The 22,310-nt window shown below is 35.0% G+C and overlaps 2 pseudogenes; both read left to right on the top strand.

Moving 5' to 3' along the window:
• Positions 1 to 1,083: 1,083 nt before the first annotated feature.
• LOC150031286 (beta-galactosidase 7 pseudogene) lies at positions 1,084 to 16,009 on the top strand (annotated as a pseudogene).
• Positions 16,010 to 20,192: 4,183 nt separating this feature from the next.
• Positions 20,193 to 22,310, top strand: LOC150031285 (beta-galactosidase 7 pseudogene; annotated as a pseudogene).

The raw sequence follows: 22,310 nt of genomic DNA, 5'->3' as shown, positions 1-22,310 counted from the left end.
ATTCATCTTCAACTTGCTCTCTAGGAACCCACCACTTTCAAGCTTCAATAACTCCAAGCATGAGCTGCATCCCATGAAGCAAATCTCTTTGCATGATAGTCTGTAATATATTGAAGAGATTGGAGAAAAGTTGAAGTGATTAAACCAAATGGATTTTTCTGAAAAATTCAGATGAAGAATGTGTTCTTCATTTTTGGTTGTTGCAGCGAGCTTTCTTCAAATTCCATTTTATTTAAGATTATTTTGAGTCTCACAACTCAATCTAGGGCACCAAGAGAATAGTAGGGAAGATCTTGTGGTGGTCTACACAAAGATTTGGAGGATTTTGCAGTAGAAATAGAGATTTCAATGGTTCTTTAAATGTACGTTGTTGAAACCCATTAACTCTGTTTAAGCATGTTTCTTTTATGCCAAAATTAATGAATTAGAGTGCTTATGGATAATATTCTCTTCCGCTACGTGTGGTGCCGATCCAACAACCGAATGTGCACATGTCCACATTATCCCGTTAGACGTGCTATAGGAAAGCTAACAATGTCTCCGGGTACAATCTCGGTTTTAAATGCGAGTCACAACAAGCAAAATATCATGAGTTAAATCAACCAATAAAATCTAGAAAACGCACTTCCCCACCATGCCAATTTCCAAACATTACACATATATATCATAACATATATATATAGAATTCAACATAACAAAATAATAAAACCACTCACAGTCCTCCTGTTTATCCTTCAAGAATTTTCCAAGCATAACTCCTGGCCCGGTCTCCTTGAATTTCACTTCTTTTCCAGAAATTCCAAATTAGTAAAAAAAAATTCCTCCAGTAATTCCCTTTTAATCCAGGACTAACTTAAAAATAAAATAAGGAAGAAAATGTATACTTCCTTAGAAAAATGAGGACAAAAAAAAATTGAACCTAGAGTTGAGAGCTAAAATCATATGGAAACCTATTTTGTTTACCATGTACTATTTTATTATATGACCCCAATGCACAAAATGAAAAATCAAAAAATCAAAAATTTGAAGAAAGATACTCAAATTCATGAGCTTCACACTAATGAGACAGTTTTAAAATCAAAGATGGTTAACCTTCAATGGCTTGTTCTTCCTCTCTTTGCAACTTTATCTTGCTTTTCTTTTTGTAAAGGAGACAGTGTCTCCTATGATTGAAATGCCATAATTATCAATGGTGAACGGCGTGTTATCTTCTCAGGATCAATTCATTATCCACGCAGCACCGAAGCAATGTGGCCTGATCTTATTCAAAAAGCTAAAGATGGTGGACTTGATGCAATCGAGACGTACATTTTTTGGGATCGCCACGAACCTCGACGACGAAAATATGATTTCTCTGGATAACTAAACTTTATCAAATTCTTCCAACTCTTTCAAGAGGCTGGGCTATATGTTGTGATGAGGATTGGTCCTTACGTGTGTGCCGAGTGGAACTATGGAGGCTTTCCACTCTGGTTGCATAATATGCCGGGAATCCAACTTCGAACTGACAGTCAAGTCTACAAGAATGAAATGCAAACATTCAAAACAAAGATAGTGAATATGTGCAAACAAGCCAACCTCTTTGCATCACAAGGGGGGCCAATAATCTTAGCTCAAATCGAGAACGAGTATGGAAACGTGATGACCCCATATGGAAGCGCAGGAAAAACATATATCAACTGGTGTGCTCAAATGGCTGAATCTCTCAATATTGGTGTTCCATGGATCATGTGCCAACAAAGTGATGCCCCACAACCTATCATCAATACATGCAATGGATTCTATTGTGATAACTTTAGTCCTAACAATCCTAAGAGCCCAAAAATGTTTACTGAAAATTGGGTGGGATGGTTCAAGAAATGGGGCGATAAAGACCCTTATAGAAGTGCAGAAGATGTAGCTTTTTCTGTGGCAAGATTTTTTCAATCTGGTGGTGTGTTTAACAACTATTACATGTATCATGGAGGCACAAACTTTGGAAGAACATCGGGAGGTCCATTCATTACTACGTCGTATGATTACAACGCCCCACTTGATGAATATGGAAACGTGAATCAACCCAAATGGGGACATCTCAAACAACTCCACGAATCCATCAAAATGGGAGAGAAGATTCTCACCAACGGCACCCGTTCAGACCAAAAATTTGGTAGCTTTGTTACTTTAACGAAATTCTCCAACCCCACAGTAGGGGAGAGGTTTTGTTTTTTGAGCAACACTGATGCCAGCAATGATGCTACCATAGATTTGCAGGCAGATGGAAAGTACTTTGTACCAGCTTGGTCTGTGAGCATTCTTAACGGTTGCAACAAAGAGCTTTTCAACACTGCAAAGATCAATTCCCAAACATCTATGTTTGTGAAGGTGCAGAATGAGAAGGAAAATGCACAACTGTCGTGGGTTTGGGCTCCGGAGCCCATGAGAGATACTCTACAAGGAAAAGGTACATTTAATGCAAACCTTCTTTTGGAACAAAAAGGAACCACGGTTGATTTTAGTGACTACTTGTGGTATATGACAAATGTTGAAACTAATTCAACATCTTCACTTTAAAATGTAACTCTACAAGTGAATACAAAAGGTCATGTGCTTCATGCCATTGTTAATAGACGGTACATTGGATCGCAATGGGGAAGCAATGGCCAGAGTTTTGTATTTGAGAAACCCATTCTATTAAAAGTCGGAACCAACACCATAACCCTTTTGAGTGCAACAGTAGGATTGAAAAATTATGATGCATTTTATGACACGGTGCCAACTGGAATTGATGGAGGTCCCATTTATCTTATTGGAGATGGAAATGTCACAACTGATTTTTCATCAAATTTATGGTCTTATAAGGTTGGATTAAATGGAGAAATGAAGCAACTTTACAACCCAATGTTCTCACAGAGAACAAAATGGAGCACATTAAATAAAAAATCTATTGGCAGGAGAATGACATGGTACAAAACAAGCTTTAAGACAAGAATAAAAAAAAGAAAGGGAAGTAACAAAAACTGAGAAAGAAAAGAAAAGAAAAGGAAAAAAAATGAAAAAATGGATAAAAGAAGTAAAAATCAAAGAAGAGAAAAAAAAGACTACAAAAAAATGTGTACAACAAGATAAGACAAGGGAGGGCAAAATTGGAAATTAAAAAAATTTAAAGATTGACTAGTCAACTCATTCATATTTACAAATATTTTAAGGATGTAATACATTTTTAGATTTTTTATCTTACTCTACTATATATTACAAATATCCTATATTTAATGGAGTCACTATATTTTCGGAAAGGAGATATAAAATACTAGTAAAAAACTAGTTGAATGTGCACATGTTTTATCATGTTAAAAATACGTACTTTAGTTGTATTTGATGAAAAATATATGAATGTTATTAGAGGGTTAAATATAAAAAATATTTTATTTGGACTATTTGATTATCTCTTAATTTCAAATTTTAACTTAAAGCCAAAATATTTTGCTTTTTAATTTCGTCATAACCATCTTTTAATTTTTTTTTTCTTTTTGGCATTATTTTTCATTTGAATGATTTGATTGTCATCCTAATTTTAATCTTTAGTTCAAAAACCAAAATATTTATTTATTTTTTCTAAAAATTTCGTGATAATCATATATTAGTTTAAAACACATATATCTTTTTTATTATTTGTATGATTTGATATCTTCATAATTTCACACATTAATTTAAATCAAAATATTATTTTTCAAAAAAAATTGTGATAATCCTAGTTAAAAGAAAATTCATTTTTACTTACGGGATACACTGATCGTTACATTCAAAAGAAAATTAAAAAAAAATCTATGCTATATTCTTCTGAATCTGAATCTTGTTTTATGTGATCCTTTAGGTTTGAAGTTGTAACGTTGTTGGGAATGACTTGTCGTTTTGATGGTTACAGATCTTGTAGCCAGTAAACGATTACATATCTAATGTTTCAATGAAAGTGTATGACAGTTACAAACCTATTGTTTTAAAATCATTTGATTTTTACAGATCTATGTAATGCTAATCGTCTCACACCGATTTCTTCGTAAGGTTAACATAACACTCTTGACAAACGGGCACTCGTCAGAAAAGTCTTGGAAACAAGAAAAAAACTTTTTCTTGGAGAAAATCAAAGAGATGGAAAATAGGGAGAAATAAATCTATCTCTAAAATCAAACTCTTTGTCGTCTATTTATAAGAAAATAAAAAAAAAACATTTTAGATTTAAAATTAATTTTAGAGTAGTAGAATTAATGGGCATAATATCTTAGTGTGTTCAATCTACCACTGTGAGTTATGAAGACCGAATGACTGACTGAATGTACAACTGACATAGAAGCTTCAATTGCTCAATGTTTGTTGTGGATTTCATTCTTCAACACATGGAAATCTTATTTCGAATCCCACTATATATCTAATACCTTTTAGCCATTTATGGCTATAATTTGACGAGTGAGAAGGAGTGTAAGGGAAAAATACTAAGTGACTTTTGTTTGATCATGATGATCAAGTTGAGAGTTATATTTCTTTTGATGTTGAATGCTCGTTTTTTAATGTGTATTAGCTCATAATAATAGAAGACTATGACATTATGAATGAATATAGAACCCTTCTTAGGATTCAACGATTACAGTTCCCTCATGTTTTTCTTTCTTAAACTTTGACTTCCTTAATTTTCATTTGGTTTCATCTGGTATTTTCTTGAACATTTTGAAACAAAAGGTTAGGGTGTGGGTGCTAGAAAACGCGCATAAGGGCAGGCTTATGGGTGCTAGACGACACGCTGCAATGCGCTAGGCATGGACAAGCATTGTTGAATGCAAAGGATGAGCGGACAGACGCTGCTGAATGCAAGAAGGGTGTGGAGTGCATGGTTGGCGCGCATGTGACAATGCACGGGTGTGCGTGAGGTATCGATTGCCCAACGATGCGTCCACAGGCTCCAACAAGCTAGTCTTCTTCAACTTTCAGCCGATAGCCCCTTGATCAGACCCTCGTTTCCAATTGCATTTTCAGCACAAAATTCTCCATTTCCAGCCGAATTGAATACAACTTTCTTACTTAAAAACTTAAATAACCTTTAAAGCAACTAACCTTTGAATTTGAGCTTTTTAGTCCTCTTCACCGGCCAAAAATCAACTCATATCTTCACCATACTCAGGTTTGCCCGAATTTTAGACCAGCTTTTGGTATCCTTTGATTTTCACCAACCTTTCGATCAAGATTCACCATGGTTTCCCTCCATCGTCTACTTCTTTGATCTTTATGAGATTTGGCTAAAGAAATTCTCGGTTTTCAAAAGTGAGTTGTGAACACTGGCCAATTCTACCTCCCTTTTTATATGCAACCAGCAACACATTCCTTGCCTCACTTAATTTCTTGCCAGCTCCTCCTCCAACTTTTCAACCAACTAAATCTTGTTTATCTCATACCTCATCCATTATCTTGAAATTCATATAAAAGAAATTACTTAACATTATACAATTTTTACTCGAATTCCCTAAACAATTTTGAAAACTTCTAACTCTATGCCTCTCGGGTCTCACACCTCTTTCATTCCCTTTCTATATCTACAATCCTTAGGTAATTTCCTTCACATAGTTTAACTTCTTTCCCCTACATTTCCTATTTAGCCTTAGTTCTCCTTAAAAAGTAACAATATCCTTTAAAAAATTCCCTTTTTATTTTCATATTCAACACTTCGACTAAAATTCGCTCAAGTTGCAACCTTAATTTCACAGAGTTCACTTTAATTCATGCAAATCAATCCTAATGAGTTATTTAAATCTAACTTAAGCTTAAGTAAAATAACAAAAATTTAGTAAAATAACAAAGATTTAATGCTTACAAGTTATGACTACCTTATTGAAATTTTGTCCTTGAAATTCAGTGAACGTCATCAGGAGAATAGATGTGGCTACTTGGTTTTCATCCGATCTTCACCCTCCCAAGTTGTTTCTTCTACTATGTAGTTTCTCCACAGCGTTTTAACCAGTAGTATCGTCTTGTTTCATAACACCTACTCCTTCTTGTCTAGTATCCACAAGGGCTCCTCCTCATATGATAAGTTTTCCTATGCAAATCTAAGGATAATCCCGAATAAACAGGAGTTCATAATTAGCTCGGGATTAAGATCGAGTTACCTAGATCATCGAAGAGAAATAGTGTAAGCCCTCTCTTCTTCTACTCTTTCTTAAAATATTATGAAGCATATAGTTGAGATTGAACTCGGGACTCGAGATAAAGTTTGATGTGGATCTCTTGTTAAGATTATAATTAAAAATAAAAAGATTTGGATTGACGTTTGTTTCATTTAGGAAGAGGAAATAAGGATTTGAGGAATAATTTGGGGGTAACAGACCTAGTTAAGCATGTAAAATAAATTCGATGATGAATTTTGCATATGCGGGATAGGTGAAAGTCAATTGTCAAAGTCAACGGTCAAATAGACAAAGTCAAAGTAGAAGAAAAGTCAACATTTTGAAAAGTGGTGAAATTTTGGTAATTTCTGAGTTTTAAAAATTTGGCTTGTTTAAGGCTTATTGGGCATAAATGTGCTGGAAATTAAAGGAAATTAATGGAAAATGATGAAAACCGAGAGGAAGAGGAAAAAAGAGAATTTGAGAGATTATGGAAAATTTGAGGTACTTTCTATTGAAATTTCTTATTGGATGGCTTTGAGGTCAAGGATTAATCATCTGGGCACGTGTTAAACCGGAAACTGAAGCTGAAAAATGAAGAGAAAAAGGGAATTTCGATTTTTTTTTAGTTTGGCCGACCTAAGAAGATGAAAAACTTGTTTCCGAATTAGGGTCGTCATGTGAAGGCAAATTAGGCAAAATGCAACCAAATTAAATAGGAAGTAAAGAAGAAGCTCGTAGGAGGCTTTATTTGAAGAAATTTGGCCGCAAAAGTAAGGAAAACGAAGAAAAACAGTGGCGATAGAATTATCGTGAAAAAAGAGAATGCTCGGGTTTTTAGCAAATTCGTGGCGTTAGAGGCTAATTCAAAGCTCCAGCTTTAAACTTAAGTTACTTATAAGATTCTTCTAGAACTCTATGGTCTTTAATCAGATCGTTGTTGGCTGGAATTTATGAATTTAAGCTCTAAAATTTCTGCAACTTCGCGTCGGAAAAACAGGGGCACCGTGGAGAGTTTGGTCAATTCCGGGAGATCTAGGGCAATTCGGACGTCCAAACTTTGAGGTAAGTTTATTAAGAGGATAGGTAAAAGGTTTATATAGGCTAATTAAGCTTTAACTGGCCAAAACATGATGAATTTAAGTCGGAAACGCTCACCGGAAAAATAGAGGCCAAATCTGGAAATTTATGGGCTGGAGCTTGAAGAAAGAGTTGACTTTCCTGGTTTGACGCTTGTCTGTCATCTATTGTCCGTCATTAAAAGCTGAAAAATTAATTTTAGGTTAATTTAGGTGTTCTCAAGCATAATTAGGGATCCAATTGGTATTGTTATGATTTGTTATGATACATTAAACCTGAAATTAGAAGATATTGGGATCTAAGTCAACTATAAAGTTGATTAATGGGTTAATTTGAAGTAAACCCTAATTAGGATTAATGAGAAAAATTAAGGAAAATTGGAATAGAACTAGTTCATATTGAAGATTAATTTTAAGGTCTTGAGTAAATTTTAGAGTAATTGAAGGACCGATTTACAAAGCAAAGTCTACCTTGGATCAAATTAGGGATTTGACAAAAGTTTAAGTGAAATTGGTTATACTTGAAGATTAATGTTCAAATAATTGGATTATGGTCATGTGAAGCATAACTAGAGGATTATCAATATAATTTCAGGATAAACGGGAGATGGAGAAACCAAAATTATTAGGAGGAGCCGATTAACAGTGAGTGGTTTATTTTTGAATGTTTTGATATAGAATGTAATTATATATGATAATATGCTATGATTTATAAAATGTGATGGGGGCTACCGGGGTCAGATGTGGCCAGAGTATACCGGTAAGTCCAGAGGAACCTGTGCCTGTAGCACCACCCAGGCTATCAGGGAGCTACCATCGGGGTCAGATGTGGCCAAAGTATATCGGGGAGTCCAGAGTAACCTAGGCCTATGGTGTGTATCTATGCCTAGCCTTGAGGTAGCTCTGCGTGCACGTATGACCTTGTGATTTTGTTTTCACCACGGGGCGCATTCTTTGTCCAGAATAACCCGCCGTTGTAAACGAGTATTCGGGTACAGGGTCGGTGTGATTTTCTGATGACGCCTGAATGTTTTATAATGTGATTTATATGAAATATGATCATGCCATTGTTTGAGTAACACGAGTTTGAGCTATTAATAAATCTTATATATGTTTCCAACAATTTATAGAATATTTTTTTATAATTCATTGATGTTTGGAAAGAGAAAATTTATGTTTATACTAAATTACCACTCACTACGCTTTAGCTCATGCTTTCCATGTATTATGCTTTTCCCCACCCCAGGTAGCGACAAGTTCCTGGTGCCTGCTGAGCCGTCAAACGCCACTAATGTTATTAAAACATATGTTGTATTGTTTGTGCATGTATATGAAATTATTCCAGAACAGCTAGAACTTGTGAGGTACATGTCATGGGAGGTTTTGTTCAAAATCATCCTTACCGTTGGTCTATAAATCTCTTTAAACAGTATTGTAATTTAAACTGAATCAAATTCCTAAACTCTGTTAATGAACATAGATTATTTTTGGAAATGGGTTTAGATGTCTGGGTTCGATCTTTAGTACAGGATATGTTAAGAGTTGGGACGTTAGATGTCATAGAGAGAAGTGATGTTTAATGTCTTCATGCTTCGTTCTAGGTTAGAAGGAAAATCTAGAACGAGGTGTGACAAATAGTCAGTCTTAAACAATAAACAGCGTTATAAAGTACGAGTGACTTATTTCTTGGTTCGATCTTACGCAAACTCATTGCATAGAATGCCCCCACTCCTCATATCCATACATAAACGAATTAGGATCACTTTGTTTATAGTACCTTACAACAAATTGTAACAACTATAGCGTGGGCAGCATTAGATAGTGTTATCAGAATAAGACAACCAACCTAAAATTCAAGTATTCATATAGTAGCCATGGATCTTAGTTTATTGGATTAATAATTTATAAGCGCAATTTATAGATTCAATGACAACCAACCTTTATTGAAGTAATGTTGAATAACATCTTTATTGATAATTGAAGGAGTATATCAGCATGCAGCAGAAGCAACAAGGATCAATAAGTATTCTAATTCATTAATTTTGGCTGTATATAAAGCATGTTCATACCATAATAAGAGGGTTTTAAGTCATACCTTTGTACAACTTCTTTAATACTTGTAGATATATTATGTCCATTAAAGTCCATAGTTGCACTCCCTTCACTGTAGATATATTATGTCCACTCGATATAACCATGATTAGTAAGTTAACCCTTCACAGGTTGTTCGTAATAATGGCCGGGTCAAATGTCTATTTTACCCCCAAGATTACATCTTGTTCCTTAAATTCCAACTAATCCTCTAATGAACAATTGGTTTGTGATCCAGTCACTAAACCAGATCCCTCTCAGCCCAGTGAGAGGGTGGGGCCCCTGGTTCAAGACCTAGATTCAGTACTTATGTCACACCCCACCCCAGATCACCCTCTTAGCCTAGAGAAGGGCGTGACTGTAGTAGTTATCAACCCTTAGGCTGACACTTACTACGTAAAAACTCTTGCGGAATAACTCTGATACCAAATATAAATTATATGCAACGGGACGACTGTAGGCCCACAATTTATTAACTTAGAAACTTAATATGTTTAGAGTATTTACAACATTAGATTTACAAGTCCCAAAACCCACAAACCCTAGTCCCTATATGAACAATAGTAACATGTGTACAATATTAACAGTAACCACCTAGCAAACGGTTACAAGTCTTTTGGTCCTTTAGTGGCAGAGCAGATACTGAGCTGTCTTCAGAGAATTTGACCGCTACCTGGGGGGGTGGGGAACAAAAACATTTGAAAACTGGGTGAGCTTACGCCCAGTGAGTGACCGAGAAAACATAGTAAATTGTTATGCATAATTTCATAAAATAGTTTTATTTGAAATATAAACTTTTGCAGCATAAATATTTTCCAAGCGTAATGTATATAAAACTGTTTTAAACATAAAATAGTAAAATCATTTCTCAAATCAAAGTACTATATATCTGGTAAAATAATCCCAACACCAACTACTAGCCCAGAGAGAACCCTTTTGCTGAATCTCTGACTTTATTCACTTGTGGCCACACTAAGTACCTTAACACATTAGGTACTACTGCTCAGATACCTTCTCCTTGTACTTCAGTATCGAGCTACTAGGATACCTTCTCCAATGTACTTCAGTATCCTGTTGGCTTGGTACCTTCTCAAAAGTACTTCAGTACCAATATATACCTTTTCCTTGTACTTCAGTATCTAGTTGGGTGGATGCCTTCTCCTTGTACTTCGACATCACATTTTACCAAAACTATTTATAAACAACTTTTCTCTTTAAAGCATGTACAATATAACACATATACAACATAACTTTAAGGACGGTAATCATGCTGGATAAAATCAATACATATACATATGTAAATAGTTTTTCAACAATATGCATGAGTTCAAATCACAATTCAAACTTGCTTGGAAACCACTTTAGAAAACTAGTAGGCATGAGAATTATTTTCGCAAACATGCTTTTTATAAAACGTTTGCATCAAAACAGTTTAAAAACGTTTTAGTTCGAAAACATTTTAGCCACTCACCTCGAACTCTTAGGAACTTTTCACTCTAGTAGCTCTTCTGGTTCTTTTTCACCCTTAGAATCGAGATTCAACTTTCAACTTAGATTACTTATAGTTCTGAACCTTATTTTGAAATACTTCCTTCTACAAACATATTCTAAAATGTCTTAGGAATCTTACCCTAAACGTTAAGCTCATAATTCCTCTTGGTTTGGCCGGAATCTCAAAATCTTCAAGACTGACCCAAACTAATCCGACAGTCTGACCCTTCTGCCTTCTTCTCAACCTCGATCTTAGTTTCTTTGAGCCTTTGCCTCTGGCAGCCCTACTCTGAAAACTAGATTTCTTGAGCTTTCAAGTGGTTTTGGAATCACTCCAAATGCACGAGTATATTGGAAGATCTCATCGTCCAAATTTGACACATACCTCTAAACCCTCACTGCCCTCTACTTTCTCTATGAAATTTATGATTTTTGTGTGATTTGAAAATGAAAACCCAACTTCCTATTTACAGTCCTTCAAATTGCTCGTGGGATTGACAGCATCTACTTGGCTGCATGGCCAAATGTTTAATCCTCCCTTTATCAATGTAAGCTGACTTCATCTTGGTTGAATGTGTTCTTCCCAAACGCATTCAACATAATTTCTTAGGGTTTAAGAATTTCTCTTAATCGAACACCTAGATTTTAATTGACATTTTCCCTTACATCTTCAAGCTTTGTTTGTATTCAAATTAGGGTTTTTACATGCATAATCCACCCAAACGCGTCCAAATACATTGCCCAGAAGCTTGCTCGGCCGTTCAATGCATAGGCGAGGCGTGGGTGTGACGTTCGAATTCGACAAAGCAAGGCTAGCATAGGTGCTCTCGCTCTTTCCGCTCTTGGCAGTGTCACTCTTTCCCACTTTCTCGCTAGTCTCGCTCTCTCCAGCAATCTCGCTGGTCTTGCTCTCTCCAATCTCGCTCTCTCCAGCTTTAACTTTTCTCTCCACTCTCGCTCTCTCCAGCTTTCTCGCTGGTCTCGCTCTCTGCCATCTTCTATCCAATCTCGCTCTCTCCCATTTCCTCGCCAGTCTCGCTGGTCTTGATCTCAATGATCTCACTCTCAACGATCTCGCTGATCCCATTCTCAACGATCTCGCTCTTAGCTATTGCGAACATTGTTCTCCTTACACGTTTGCTCACCACTTTGTGATACTTTTACACGGATCTTCTAGGATAATTCCAAAATAATATTTTCTATATTTTTCCTTAATTCCTTACTTCGTACTTCACCTAATTTTTCATACTTTTCCGTATTCTTCCCCGAATTTTTCAAACTTATCTTCATATTATTCCACACTAATTCCACGTACTCAATTTCTATATTTATTCCCACTTAATAATTTTTCCCAACTTTTCCAATATTATTTTCTCCTTTCAAATCTCCATTCCTTCTTTCACCAATTACACTAACTGTTTTCAACAACCTATTTATTATACAAATTTCATTGCAATTTTACCAATTAAAGCTCAACTTAAATTATTCATGGAAAATCTACTTAACACTTAGAAATTTCCTTCCCCTTAACTTAGGATTTAACTTTCACTTAGTTAATTCCTTTTATCACTTGCTTAAGTAAGGAAAATAGAAATCCGGGTTTCACAACTTACGAGAAACATCTTTCTCCTATCCCTAAATCGGGTAGGTGTGAATTCCGTTTTGCACCATATGTCCCCAGCTATCTACCCGAACTTACCCCTGAAATTGGAGGCTTATTGAGCCGGGTCGTTGAGCCAACCTTCACCTATTAAAATCTAAGGATAATCCCAATTAAACAGGAGTTCATAGTTAACTTAGGATTAAGATCGACTTACCTAGGTCATCTAAGTGTAATAGTCAGTCTTATATAGTAAACAACGTTATAAAGTAAGAGTGACTTATTTCTTGATCTGGTCTCCTGCAAACTGATTGCATAGGACACCCCCGTTCCTCATGTCAGTACATGAATGAATCTGGATCACTTCATTTGTGGTATCTTTACAACAACTTGTAACAACTACAGAGTAGGCCGCGTCCAATAGTGTTACCAGAATAAGGTACCCAACCTTAATCATGTACTATAGACTATTTTAGCTATTTACTCAAACTTGATCCATCTTCATGTCTCTACATAAAGTTCACATATTAATATAATAGCCATGGATCTTAGTTTATTGGATTTAAACTTTTACGTATGCAATTTATAGAATATGTTTATCTTTCTACAAACTACAAGTTTTAGGATATAAAACCCAACAACAATAGAATATGTTTAACTTTATAAATTGCGAGTTTTAGGACATACAACCCAACAATAATCCCACTTGGACTAAAACTCCAGTGGTTATATACAAATATATACATTGTTGAGTATAGTGAAAGAACAAAAACAAGAGTATAAATACAATAAACTAGGGCATCAGAGACCTATTATTTCTCCCATTTGCTCTAATAGAAAGTATCTCGTAGTTCTAGTCCCACTAGGTGACCCTCAAACACTTTAGTTCAGATGGTCTTTGTAAATGGATCAGCTAAGTTGTCTTGTGAGGCTATCTGCGTGACAACTATGTCTCTTTTATGTACAATATCCCTGATGAGATGGTAGTTCCGCTCGATGTGCTTTCCACGTTTATGGCTTCAATGTTCTTTTGAGTTTACAACTCCTCCACTGTTATCACCATATAGGGTGACTGGCAAGTGCATATTTGGAATCACTTCCAAATAAATTAGGAACTTTTTGAGTCATACTGCTTCTTTTGCTGCTTCACTTACAGCTACATACTCAGCTTCCAATGTGGGGTCAGCAATACAACTTTGCTTGATACTTCTCACTACTGCTGCCCCATTTAGAATGAATACTAACCTTGAAGTTGATTTCCTTGAATCAATCACTACAAGAAATAATAGATACGATAGCACTTTTTTTAGTTATATTTATATAACTAAAATAATATGCTATCTTTATCTTATAATAGCACTTTTTTAACGCTATAATAAAATATTTATAGCTTTAATCTTATGCTATTGTAAGGTATTTTGGTCTTTTCTAATAGCCATAATTACAATAATAATCTTTTGATGGCACTTTTTTTTCACTATATAAATTTTGTTATAGCTTTGCTCATGACTATAAAAGGCTCAACTTTTTTTTTTCTCAACAAGAATAATTTGTATATGATTTTTTATATTTGTGTTAAAAATAATCTCATGACTCGAGTTCAGCCCACACATATTAAATATTTCATAACAATTAAATACCATGACTTTCATTCATAATTGAAAATTTATAAATATATTAACATTGAAGAAAAATGTAATCATTTTTTAGAACAAAGTATACAGATGATACAAAATAAAGTAATGTATCATTCATGTTTATTTTTGCAAGTAAATAAAATATTTTGGAAGCATTCTTTGTTCAATTGTAATTCCTAAGATTCTCTTAATCTTCCAATGGATGGACAGTTCTTTTGAAGGTTGATTTGTACTTTTTGATGGATACCTATTAAATAAAAAAACATAGACACATATTAAATAAACAAACATAACAAAAGAAACCTAATAAATAGCACAAGTCATTTAGAAATCCACTGGCACCAAACCAAAACAACAAATTACATAGTTGAACTCAATCTAGAGCACCAAGAAAATAGTAGGGAAGATCTTGTGGTGGTCTACACAAAGATTTGGAGGATTTTGCATCTAGAAATAGAGATTTCAATGGTTCTTTAAATGTACGTTGTTGAAACCCATTAACTCTGTTTAAGCATGTTTTTTTTATGCCAAAATTAATGAATTAGAGTGCTTATGGATAATATTCTCTTCCGCTACGTGGTGGTGCCGATCCAACAACCGAATGTGCACATGTCCACATTATCCCGTTAGACGTGCTATAGGAAAGCTAACAATGTCTCTGGGTACAATCTCGGTTTTAAATGCGAGTCACAACAAGCAAAATATCATGAGTTAAATCAACCAATAAAATCTAGAAAACGCACTTCCCCACCATGCCAATTTCCAAACATTACACATATATATCATAACATATATATATAGAATTCAACATAACAAAATAATAAAACCACTCACAGTCCTCCTGTTTATCCTTCAAGAATTTTTCAAGCATAACTCCTGGCCCGGTCTCCTTGAACCACGGTTGATTTTAGTGACTACTTGTGGTATATGACAAATGTTGAAACTAATTCAACATCTTCACTTCAAAATGTAACTCTACAAGTGAATACAAAAGGTCATGTGCTTCATGCCTTTGTTAATAGACGGTACATTGGATCGCAATGGGGAAGCAATGGCCAGAGTTTTGTATTTGAGAAACCCATTCTATTAAAAGTCGGAACCAACACCATAACCCTTTTGAGTGCAACAGTAGGACTGAAAAATTATGATGCATTTTATGACACGGTGCCAACTGGAATTGATGGAGGTCCCATTTATCTTATTGGAGATGGAAATGTCACAACTGATTTGTCATCAAATTTATGGTCTTATAAGGTTGGATTAAATGGAGAAATGAAGCAACTTTACAACCCAATGTTCACACAGAGAACAAAATGGAGCACATTAAATAAAAAATCTATTGGCAGGAGAATGACATGGTACAAAACAAGCTTTAAGACACCCTCAGGAATTGACCCTGTAGCATTGGACATGCAAGGAATGGGAAAAGGTCAGGCTTGGGTAAATGGACAAAGCATAGGTCGATTTTGGCCTTCTTTCATTGCTGGCAATGATAGTTGCAGCGCAACCTGTGATTATAGAGGCGCATATGACCCTAGCAAGTGCGTTGGAAATTGTGGGAATCCTTCCCAAAGATGGTATCATGTTCCAAGATCGTTTCTATCGGATGACACCAACACGTTGGTTTTGTTTGAAGAAATTGGTGGAAATCCTCAACAAGTCATAGTTCAGACCATCACTATAGGAACAATATGTGGAAATGCTAATGAAGGAAGTACGTTAGAGTTGTCTTGTCAGGGAGGGCATATCATCTCTGAGATCCAATTTGCTAGCTATGGAAATCCAGAGGGAAAATGTGGTTCATTCAAAAAAGGTTCATGGGATGTTTCAAATAGTGCTCTTTTGGTAGAAAAGACTTGCATTGGTATGGAAAATTGTTCAATTGATGTATCTGCAAAGTCGTTTGGATTGGGCAATGCTACTAATTTATCTGCAAGATTAGCAGTTCAAGCACTATGCTCAAAGAATCGAGTAATGTAATATATATATATTATCATTCGAGCTAACAAATTGATTTTCTTTCCTTTTTGTGGTATGATTTATTAATCACAAACCTGAGAGAAATTAGAAACGTCAAAACAAGTTTTTCTTCTTAAAAATTAAAAAAAAATGATAAAATATTATGAAGCTTCGTCTAAATAATCTAAACAACAAATAATCTGTTAGTAGAATTTATCTAACACCCAATAATAATCTAAACATGCTATTAGTATTAGCTTCTATCACTTGTAACATGCTATCAGTAGTAGCTTCTATCAACCATAACCACTGAACACCTTTTTGCCCCTTTCTTGTCGTTCCCAAACATTTATAAGTCCATTTTCTTTTCGATGATATCTTCTATCACTGATAAACATGCTATTAGTGATAACTTCTAGGCATTCCACTTACATTTTAGTTCGAGATTCAACTTTATTAATTAAATTCACTAAGTTGGCTATCAATGATAGATTTCTATCAAAGATTAAGCTATCAATGATAGAAAATATTAGTAGCTATCACGGATAGATTTTCATTTGCTATTTATAATTATTATTTGCTATAACAATCAAACTTGATGATTGGTTTGTTGGCGTTAAGTCACTTATGAATTGAGTACTTTCAAGTCTTGGCTACGAAACTCGACCTCATAATTCTTGTGAAAAAAGGGGGGAAGCAGAAAAAAGTCAGATAAAGGAAAGAAAAATTTTAAAAATAAGAGAAAGAGAATAAGCAAAAACTAAAGAAAGGAAAGAAAATTAAATAGAAAAAAGATAGCAAAAACCAAAAAATGAAAGAAAAATAAAAAGATAAAAGATAAAAGAAAGGTAAAAAGGGAGAAAGAAAATAAAATAAAATAATGAAATAATAAAAAAGGAAAAGAGAAGAAACAAAAATTGGAGAAATGAATGAAAATAAAAATAATAAAAGAAATAATAAAAAACCAAAGAAAGAAAATAAAAACAATAGGCTACATGGGTTGAGACCCAAGAACATGAGGATATGAGTAAAGAAGCATGAGGATATGAGTAATTCCAAATAAATTATGGAATCTCTGCAAGGGATGTTTGGACAATTGTCCTTCACCCTAAGGCATGATGCCATTAAGTACATTTACAACAGTCGCTTCAAAGTGGGGACCAATGTTCGTGAACATGTCCTAGACATGATGGTCCACTTTAACGTGACAGAAGTAAATGGTGTTGTCATGGACAAGAGAAGTCTAGTTGGTTTTATTCTAGAATCTCTTCTGAAGAGTTTTCTGCAATTTTGAATGCATTAAAGAATAAAATTGAATACAACTTGACTACTCTACTGAATGAGCTACAGGCGAACCAGACAATGTTAAGAACAAAGGGTCTAGAGTCAGAAGTAAATGTTACTACTGTTGAGAAGAGAGGAATGTCCTCCAAGCCTGAAATTGACCATAATAAAACCCATACCTCATACATTACAACTCTTGAACAAAAATTCATAGGTAAATCTATGAATGAAACAATTCAAAAAATATTTCCGTCAAATTTCCATTATATTCCAACCCATCCTCAAAAAACTCGTTTATTCTATGAATTTATTCTTGTTGATACCGACTCAATTGATAGGGGAAGAGTTGATGGTTAAGGCAAAAGGCCTTGAAGGGATGAAAGATCCCAAATTTTGAAATTTATTTGATAACGACAATGCTTGAGGAGTTTTTCCTTTTCGATTCTCCATTATCGTTGATGATTCGCCTTTGATAAATTGATACGCTTGAGAATACAATGCTTTTGTTTGAGGAATTGTTGATCGTTGCTGTTGTTCTTGATCTTGATCATGCTTTTCTTCTTTCTTGCAAGTTGACTTCATTTGCTCTTTTCTCTCTCTCTTTCACTCTCTTCTTTAGTTTTTCCTTGAAGAAATTCTCGAGTGAGGTAATCAGGAAGGGAGTTTGTACTTCCTTTTATAGCTTCAATTTTGAAATGAAAACAAGAAAGTATTGCTTGCCATCGGGCAAAAATTTCCCCGTCTTTAAAGAATATGAGTATTCTTGTGAAGAAGGGCAAAAGGAAAGGGAAGAAGAAGCCTACTGGAAAGAAAGGCAAGGATAACGCTACAGTTAAAGGGAAATGTTCATTAGGGGATCAGTGGGGACTTAAGGAACAAGAGGTATTTTTGGGGGTAAAACAGAGATTTGACCCAGCCGTTATTACGAACAGCCTGTGAAGGGTTGACTTACTAATCAAGGTTACATTGAGTTGCATAATATATTTATAGTGAGGGGAGTTCAACTATGAGCTTTAGTAGAGTGACCCATTAGTTAACGATTAGAGGTTATATCAATCTTACGAGTTTAGTTCATTAATCTCGGATCGTTGGAGCCCATGATATGTAGGTCCATGAGGTCTCCATACTAGCTTGGAAATGGATTAGCTTTAGAGTAGCGTGATAAGTTAATTTGAAATGTTCAAATTAGAATCAAACGGAATTGGAGAAAATATATTTAAATATGATTTAAATATATAAAGATGAATTTCTTGTGTAACATTAATTTTATATTGGATATTAAATTAATTAGAATTATTTAAATAATTATTTATTAATTTTATTAAAAAATTAATTTATGAAATTAATTTGTAAAATTAATAAATTTTGATTTTAAAATCAATTTTAGATTTTGGAAATAGAAAATTACACAAAAATGGAAAATGGTTTTTCATCTTCATCTTCAACTTGCTCACTAGGAACCCACCACTTTCAAGCTTCAATAACTCCAAGCATGAGCTGCATCCCATGAAGCAAATCTCTTTGCATGATAGTCTGTAATATATTGAAGAGATTGGAGAAAAGTTGAAGTGATTAAACCAAATGGATTTTTCTGAAAAATTCAGATGAAGAATGTGTTCTTCATTTTTGGTTGTTGCAGCGAGCTTTCTTCAAATTCCATTTTATTTAAGATTATTTTGAGTCTCACAACTCAATCTAGGGCACCAAGAGAATAGTAGGGAAGATCTTGTGGTGGTCTACACAAAGATTTGGAGGATTTTGTAGGTAGAAATAGAGATTTCAATGGTTCTTTAAATGTACGTTGTTGAAACCCATTAACTCTGTTTAAGAATGTTTCTTTTATGCCAAAATTAATGAATTAGAGTGCTTATGGATAATATTCTCTTCCGCTACGTGGTGGTGCCGATCCAACAACCGAATGTGCACATGTCCACATTATCCCGTTAGACGTGCTATAGGAAAGCTAGCAATGTCTCCGGGTACAATCTCGGTTTTAAATGCGAGTCACAACAAGCAAAATATCATGAGTTAAATCAACCAATAAAATCTAGAAAACGCACTTCCCCACCATGCCAATTTCCAAACATTACACATATATATCATAACATATATATATAGAATTCAACATAACAAAATAATAAAACCACTCACAGTCCTCCTGTTTATCCTTCAAGAATTTTCCAAGCATAACTCCTGGCCCGGTCTCCTTGAATTTCACTTCTTTTCCAGAAATTCCAAATTAGTAAAAAAAAATTCCTCCAGTAATTCCCTTTTAATCCAGGACTAACTTAAAAATAAAATAAGGAAGAAAATGTATACTTCCTTAGAAAAATGAGGACAAAAAAAAATTGAACCTAGAGTTGAGAGCTAAAATCATATGGAAACCTATTTTGTTTACCATGTACTATTTTATTATATGACCCCAATGCACAAAATGAAAAATCAAAAAATCAAAAATTTGAAGAAAGATACTCAAATTCATGAGCTTCACACTAATGAGACAAAACTCAAACTCAACTTTCACTATAATTGAATTTATTAGCCATACTTTATTACTCATGTGACGTTGATGTCTTTAAAATTAAAACCAAAGATGAAAAATGAATACGCAAATCCTTATTTGGAAAACAGACTTTTGGTGTAATATTTTTAATTGGGTGATAGGTTATTTCAGGATAAGGTCGAACAATATTTTTGAAATTCTTTTCTAAAAAGAGTATTTTCCAAATTTCACTAAAGCAACTCATACCGATCAAGTTTGGCCAGCTAAATTCACTTACATTATTCCTATATTTAGAATTCATCAACAAAAAGAGTACAAAGATTGATGGAAAGACCTATCACATATTTACGTAGATTCCTTGTATATAAACACATTGATTCCGACATAAACCAAACACCTAAAGTTTTAAAATCAAAGATGGTTAACCTTCAATGGCTTGTTCTTCCTCTCTTTGCAACTTTATCTTGCTTTTCTTTTTGTAAAGGAGACAGTGTCTCCTATGATTCAAATGCCATAATTATCAATGGTGAACGACGTGTTATCTTCTCAGGATCAATTCATTATCCACGCAGCACCGAAGCAATGTGGCCTGATCTTATTCAAAAAGCTAAAGATGGTGGACTTGATGCAATCGAGACGTACATTTTTTGGGATCGCCACGAACCTCGACGACGAAAATATGATTTCTCTGGACATCTAAACTTTATCAAATTCTTCCAACTCGTTCAAGAGGCTGGGCTATATGTTGTGATGAGGATTGGTCCTTACGTGTGTGCCGAGTGGAACTATGGAGGCTTTCCACTGTGGGCATAATATGCAATAATGAAATGCCAAGGTGAATATGCATATGTGCAAACAAGCCAACCTCTTTGCATCACAAGGGGGGCCAATAATCTTAGCTCAAATCGAGAACGAGTATGGAAACGTGATGACCCCATATGGAAGCGCAGGAAAAACATATATCAACTGGTGTGCTCAAATGGCTGAATCTCTCAATATTGGTGTTCCATGGATCATGTGCCAACAAAGTGATGCCCCACAACCTATCATCAATACATGCTATGGATTCTATTGTGATAACTATAGTCCTAACAATCCTAGGAGCCCAAAAATGTTTACTGAAAATTGGGTGGGATGGTTCAAAAAATGGGGCGATAAAGACCCTTATAGAAGTGCAGAAGATGTAGCTTTTTCTGTGGCAAGATTTTTTCAATCTGGTGGTGTGTTTAACAACTATTACATGTATCATGGGGGCACAAACTTTGGAAGAACATCGGGAGGTCCATTCATTACTACGTCGTATGATTACAACGCCCCACTTGATGAATATGGAAACGTGAATCAACCCAAATGGGGACATCTCAAACAACTCCACGAATCCATCAAAATGGGAGAGAAGATTCTCACCAACGGCACCCGTTCAGACCAAAAATTTGGTAGCTTTGTTACTTTAACGAAATTCTCCAACCCCACAGTAGGGGAGAGGTTTTGTTTTTTGAGCAACACTGATGCCAGCAATGATGCTACCATAGATTTGCAGGCAGATGGAAAGTACTTTGTACCAGCTTGGTCTGTGAGCATTCTTAACGGTTGCAACAAAGAGCTTTTCAACACTGCAAAGATCAATTCCCAAACATCTATGTTTGTGAAGGTGCAGAATGAGAAGGAAAATACACAACTGTCGTGGGTTTGGGCTCCGGAGCCCATGAGAGATACTCTACAAGGAAAAGGTACATTTAATGCAAACTTCTTTTGGAACAAAAAGGAACCACGGTTGATTTTAGTGACTACTTGTGGTATATGACAAATGTTGAAACTAATTCAACATCTTCACTTCAAAATGTAACTCTACAAGTGAATACAAAAGGTCATGTGCTTCATGCCTTTGTTAATAGACGGTACATTGGATCGCAATGGGGAAGCAATGGCCAGAGTTTTGTATTTGAGAAACCCATTCTATTAAAAGTCGGAACCAACACCATAACCCTTTTGAGTGCAATAGTAGGATTGAAAAATTATGATGCATTTTATGACACGGTGCCAACTGGAATTGATGGAGGTCCCATTTATCTTATTGGAGATGGAAATGTCACAACTGATTTGTCATCAAATTTATGGTCTTATAAGGTTGGATTAAATGGAGAAATGAAGCAACTTTACAACCCAATGTTCTCACAGAGAACAAAATGGAGCACATTAAATAAAAAATCTATTGGCAGGAGAATGACATGGTACAAAACAAGCTTTAAGACACCTTCAGGAATTGACCCTGTAGCATTGGACATGCAGGGAATGGGAAAAGGTCAGGCTTGGGTAAATGGACAAAGCATAGGTCGATTTTGGCCTTCTTTCATTGCTGGCAATGATAGTTGCAGCGCAACCTGTGAGTATAGAGGCGCATATGACCCTAGCAAGTGCGTTGGAAATTGTGGGAATCCTTCCCAAAGATGGTATCATGTTCCAAGATCGTTTCTATCGGATGACACCAACACGTTGGTTTTGTTTGAGAGAAATGTGGAAAGCCTCAACAAGTAA

This window comes from Benincasa hispida, unplaced genomic scaffold, assembly GCF_027475165.1.
Source record: "Benincasa hispida cultivar pf3 unplaced genomic scaffold, pf3_genome.v1.1 HicScf1328, whole genome shotgun sequence".
Classification (NCBI taxonomy): domain Eukaryota; kingdom Viridiplantae; phylum Streptophyta; class Magnoliopsida; order Cucurbitales; family Cucurbitaceae; genus Benincasa; species Benincasa hispida.
Note: the sequence above shows the minus strand (reverse complement) of the source record. Positions and strands in the feature narration are given on the sequence as shown.